General features: G+C 33.0%; 1 pseudogene; it reads left to right on the top strand.

Annotated features, from left to right (window-relative positions):
• Positions 2315 to 5689, top strand: LOC108663657 (annotated as a pseudogene).

Here is a 6607-nt window from a genome sequence, read left to right as displayed (position 1 = left end):
GCTTTTCAAGAGAGATAGAAAAGTTAGGGTTTTGGTCTGCACAAAAGAGGAAAGGGGGAAGAAAAATGGAGGATTTTCTTGGGAGCTGTATCATCCACGTCAACTTACCTTTTTCACACTAATTTCTTCTCTCTCTCTCTCTCTCTCTCTCTCTCTCTCTCTCTCTCTCTCTCTCTCTCTCTCTCTCTCTCTCTCCCTTACTATAGAAATGGACATTTTTCTGGAAACAATGGGTTTTGTATTAAATATACTAAACTAAATTTTTATTCTTAGGATTCTGGTTAATCTCTACTTGTAGTTTGGATACTTTAATTTCCTTTTACTCAATTTAATGAGTATTGTGTTGTTTATTTCAAATCAATGCTTATTGCTTCTAATTGCTTGACCAACAATTAGATTGAGTTTGGTCTCTAAATGCAACTTGACAAAGGGAATTTGGAATAGACTAAGGATTTAAATAGCATGTGTTCACTTCACTTAAAGCATAGGTGATTTGATTAGCACTTAGGATAGAAATATACCTAAATACCATGTGCAGCCAAGATTAGGGTATAAGATTAGTGAACCTACCTTAATTAATCTACATAGACATATGAAAAATTAGTTAAGATGGGTACGTTTGCAATATCTCGACAGAGATTTGTAAATAAATTTGGACTCTAGGCTAGCAACCAACCCATTGATATAAGTATAAAGAGTGAATTTAAATCCAAATGAAAAGTAGAGTACTTCCACAATCCTAGGCTCCATTTTACTGAACTTCTAGAATTTCCTTAGCATTAATTCATTAGTTTAGCTTGTTACTTTAATTTCAATTTTAATTAATTTTTAAAATTAGATTTACTTGGATAAGATTAGAGTGCTAAATTGTAGTAATTAACAAGAGTTTTGATACAATTCTCTGAGGAGATGATACTTACTTACTATTATACTACTTGTACGATATGTACGCTTGCGTATGTATAAAATCATCAACAAATTGACGAGTTGCAAACCATGGGTTTTTCACTTAATTTGTCTCTATAGGATTTTCTTACACATACTCTCTGAAAACAATATTATATGAGTATTCTTAGCTTACAATTTTTTTATGAAACAAAAATATGAAATTTATTTAATATATATTTATATGGGAATGATATTTATAAAGAAACAATAATTTGACATGTTGAAAATTTAATATTTTAATTTTCAAAGGTCTTAAATTTTAATATTAAATAAGGGAGGATAAGATTATATATACATAGATAATGCATACCGTACTTATAAATCGAAATATTATTATTACTTTTTTAAAATTTTCCCAACCGGCACATTCAAAGGTGTTATAAAAACCCTGGCATGGAAGTAGCCTTGGCAAGCTTAATTACGCACTTAGCATCTTCCTGTGTTGCAACAATGAAAAGGCACTTACTAGCTGTTACTGTCTTAGCCACCTTGCTAGTGTCAGTTTCGTCTAATTTTGCCTTCTACAAGCTCAGTCTCATGTGGCCACCTTCTGTTTGCCGAGAGGATTGTATTCCAGACATCCCAAAAATGTTCACCATCCATGGTTTTTGGCCACAGTATGCTAATCACACACGGATGGTTCCCTACAGAAAGGATCCTTCATGCACCAATGTCACTCCTACAAGTTCAGCAGATGCTATGGTAAGCAGATTGTTTTGAGTTTGATTTTACTTATTTGTCAGCTAAACTTGTTGATACTTTCGTGTACATTTAAATTCACAGAATATTATGATTCTATTTATATGTAAAAAAATTAATTACATGTAAAGCTAAAATATTTGGAGGGCCATGGTTCTCCTTTGTTTTCAAGAGAAGCTGCCCCTAGAAGTAGAGAGATATAGCTGTGTCAAAACAATGTCAATACATGGGCTAATCAGAACAAAGACCAAGAAACTGATGAGTCTGATTGAAGAGTAAATGACTATGTTCCTTTATATTAGCTTTCGGTTTTCCGAGCACCAAAGGGAGTGATCAAACAGTTAGAAAAATTGAGAAGATCCTTTTTGTGGGTTGGGGTGACCAATATATTCCGGTGCACATATTTTGAAGTGGTTAATTTATATTGGATGTTGTTTTATAGATAATATAACCGAATTTGTTGTATAGAGAGTTTGATTTCTATTATGACAAAATTTATATATATATTTCTGAAAACAGAGGCAGAATTTTGCAAAAAAAAAAATCCCTCTTATTTCTGTGCGAAACAAGTTTGCTGTCTCAACTTAGACACCTAAATTCCATCTCCGGCCTCCGGATATCCTCCATCGCTGCCGCTACTACCGTCTTCTTCACATTCCTCCGAATTCCCGATAAGTTTTTTAGTGTTTTTGTTATTTGCAATGGATAAGGATAGGTATGATAAGGAAGATGATGTTTCTAGAGAACGCTGGGATCGAGGAGCCTACAGTGATGAATTAGAGCCAAACGATAAGCATCGGAGTAAGGACAAGAACAAGAGCAACCAAGATAAAGAAAAGGATCATCGAAGTAGGGATAAAGAGCAGGACCGTTTAAAGAGAAGTAATGATGAGGTCTTGAAAGAAAGCGAGAAAGAGTCTAAAAGATTTGGAAAAGGATAGAGTGTCGAGCAGGGAAAGGAGGAAGGATGATAGAGATGAACATGGAAAGGACGGAAGTCGAGACAGTAAGGTGAGGGAAAAAGAAAAAGATTGTGATAGGGACAAGTATAGAGAAAAAGAACATGAGCGTGAGAGAGAAAAGAATCTTGGAAAGGAAAAGGACAGGGAAGGGGGAGAGAGTCTGAGAAGGAGAGGGGGAAGGATAAAGGTAGAGATGGAGATAGAGAAAAGGAAAAGAAAAGAGAGAAAAAAGATCGAGAGAAGGCGAAGGAAGGTGAAAAGGATAGAGATAAAGAGAAGGGAAAGGAGAGAAGTAAACAGAAAAACAGAGAGGCAGAGATCCAGAAATAGGGATAATGCAATCAAGAAAATGCATGAGGAAGATTATCAAGGAAGCAAAGATGGGGAGCTTGCATTAGACTATGGAGACAGAAGGGATAAGGGTGAAGCTGGGTTGAATACCGGCAGCAATGCAGGTGCGTAACGCAGGCATCGTCATCAGAGCTTGAGGAGAGCATTGCGAGAATGAAAGAGGCAACATTGAAAAAGAAATCTGAAGGTGTTTCAGAGGTTTTAAAATGGGTTGGTAAATTTCGTAACCTTGAGGAGAAAAGGAATGCTGAGAAGGAGAAAGCCTTGCAGCTTTCAAAGATTTATGGGGAGCAAGATATATAATGTCGTTCAAGGGGAAAATGAAGATGAGGAGGCTACCCATCATGCTACTCATGATCTAGCAGGGGTTAAAGTTCTTCCTGGCCTTGACAAAGTGATGGATTGTGGAGCTGTTGTGTTGACGCTCAAAGATCAGAGCATACTTGCTAATGGTTACATTAATGAGCATGGTGATATGCTTGAAAAGGCTGAAATTGGAGAGCAGAAGCGGCGGGATGAAGCTTGCAAGGTTGCAAAGAAGAAAACCGGGGTTTATGATGATCAGTTCAATGATGAGCCTGGTTCAGAGAAAAAACAGTACTTTCCCAATATGACAATCCAGTTGCAGACGGGGGGGCAACTCTGGATGGAAATGGGGCACTTTACTGGTGAATCAGAAAAGAAATTGGAGGAGCTCCGTAAAAGGTTACGGGGTGTTCCCACAAATAACTGTGTTGAAGATCTTAACAATGCTGGGAAGATTTCATCAGATTATTATATGTGTTGTGTTAAGATGAGAATTGTCTTAATTATATTATTTTTAATAAGTCAAAAATTGTCTTAATAAATGTCTTAAAATGAAAAATATTTATTAGGATAATTATTGTCTTAAGATAAAATAATATTAGAGGATTTTAATTATAATTAAAAAATTAAATTGTCTATTCTTTATTTATATTTAATTGATAAATTATAGGAGTTTATATATTTTTTATTTTTATTATAATTGGAGGAAGTTGGATTCGAATTCTACTTTTTAAACAAAAATATTATACACCAACCAACGAAATCTATATTTGATTAGAATTTTTTATTTTATTATTAATTCTTTTTAATTAAGATGAATAACAATAAAATTGAATAATTATTTGTTAAGGAATCTTATTTTGACACAGACAAATAATTATAATTAAATAAATAAATTATTTATTATTTTATTATAATTTAAATAATTTTTGGAGGAGTATGATGCAACCATAACACTTTATAGAAGACCTACTTGGACTCTTGACAAGAATTTAATTTTAATTAAATTCTTTAAAATTAATAAAAGGTATATATATAAATATCAAGGGAGGCTAAAATATTTAAGGAATTGAAGAGAAAAGAATTTTTTTTTTCAGCTTTTAAGCCGAACCCCAAAGTCCAAAATTCCTCCAAAAATCCTCTATAGCCGCCTCTCTGTAGAGGCTTTTATTGATCTCCAATTTCCAATTTCGGTATTTTTTCTAGAGATCTCTTATAAAAAAAAACTATAGTTTCAAAAAAGGAAAAGAGAGAAATTCAATATTTACCATCTTAATTTAGCATTTCACATCTTATTCACTCAAGATTCAAGTTGAAAACTATTCTTGAAAAATAAATGTAAATTTGTTTGGTTGAGAAATTAATCTTTGATCTGGTGGTGAATTTACTACAATTCACTAAATCTTGCAACAGAAGGTATGTTATCTTTTTTTATTCTTGAATTTTAGATGTGATTAAATTGATTTGTTTGATGCATGAAGTGTGATTTCACTTGTATATTTGAGTTGCTTGCCCTAATTAGAATTTTTTTTTTTTTTGTTTTTTTGAAATCTATAGGTTACACAAACACATGCATGCCCATAGATCCAAATCCAACAAAAACAAGCTTGTAATAACAGAGATAGAGGAATTTGTATGGGGTCTTCAGCATGATGAAGAAGCCCATAAACCTCGCAGTGAAGATGTTTTCGTGGGTGAGGATGAAGCGCCGGGAGTTTCTGAACATGATGGAAAAAGTGGAGAAAATAAGGTAGATGGATGGACAGAAGTAGTTGATGCTAGTCCAGATGAAAACGCTTCCAATGGGAACAAGGATGAGATAGTTCCAGATGAAACCATTCATGAAGTTGCAGTTGGTAAAGGACTATCGGGTGCACTGAAGCTGCTTAAAGATCGAGGAACGCTTAAAGAAAGTATTGAATGGGGTGGCAGGAACAGGGACAAGAAAAAGAGCAAACTTGTTGGCATTGTAGATGGTAATCGAGAAAACGACAGATTTATAGATATTCGCATTGAGAGGACAGATGAATTTGGTCGAATTATGACTCCCAAGGAAGCCTTCCGGATGCTTTCTCATAAATTTCATGGTGAGGGGCAGGCAAAATGAACCAAGAGAAACGGCAGAAGCAATACCAGGAAGAATTGAAGCCGAAGCAAATGAAAAATTCTGATACACACCTTCCCTGTCAGTGGAGAGGATGAGGGAAGCTCAAGCTCAGCTGAAAACACCCTACCTTGTCCTTAGTGGTCACGTGAAACCAGGGCAAACGAGTGATCCTAGAAGTGGGTTTGCTACTGTTGAGAAGGATTTTCCAGGGGAATTGACGCCTATGCTGGGTGATAGAAAGGTTGAGCATTTCCCTGGAATCAAGCGCAGGGTTGAGCAAGGGAATTCAAGCACACCAAAGAAGCCTAAAACTTGAAGTTTGGATTTTTTTTATGGTATTTTCAGCTGGTATGAAGGGCGGTAAGAAGCAATATTGGATGCTAATTACCATGATGGTTTCGATAATAATTGTTGTTTTTTCTCTTTTTTTTTTTTTTGGCAGAATGATGATGTTAGCTGAAGGCATAACCTAAGAACCGTGCAGCTTTAGATTCTTGTTATCTTCACTTTGTTTTCATTGTTACACATGCTTCAAATCTGCACTGCCAATTAAAGCATTACCCTAATAGCATGTTTGGTTAGGAGAATGGTTTTGATTTTCAAGGAATTTTGGTTCCTTCATTTGGTTGAGAAATAATCCAAAGAATAGTCGTAGAAGTAGCTATTCTCCAAAATCCTCCAAAATTGAGAAATAACTAATACTACTTTCTCTCATAGTATTAGTTATTTCATAGTTGAGGAATAAATTAAAAAAATGATAAAGACCAAAGTACCCCTAACAAGTTTGAAAAATTACAACTCTATTTGTATAAAGTATTATTTTTCTCTCTCTCCTCCTTATCTCCCTTGATTTCAACTTTTAATAAAATATTAATATTAAATTATAAATAAAATATTAATAGTTTAAAATATTAAAAATTAAACTATAAATAAAATATTAAATATTTAAATGATCAATTATTAATAAAATTAATTATAAATTATTACTATTTGAAAACAAAAAAAATTAAAAACAAATAAGCATAATATCATTTAAATTATATATAAAATATTAATAATTAAATCATCAATTATTAATATTTTAAACAAATAATCAATTATTAATGTTTCAAAATAAAATAAAATAAAATAATTGATCATAATAATATTTAAATTAAATAAAATATTAATATTTTAAAATATTAATGACTAAATTATAAATAAAATATTAATATTTAAATGGTCAATTATTAAT

This window comes from Theobroma cacao, chromosome 10 (assembly GCF_000208745.1).
Source record: "Theobroma cacao cultivar B97-61/B2 chromosome 10, Criollo_cocoa_genome_V2, whole genome shotgun sequence".
Classification (NCBI taxonomy): Eukaryota; Viridiplantae; Streptophyta; class Magnoliopsida; order Malvales; family Malvaceae; genus Theobroma; species Theobroma cacao.
Note: the sequence above shows the minus strand (reverse complement) of the source record. Positions and strands in the feature narration are given on the sequence as shown.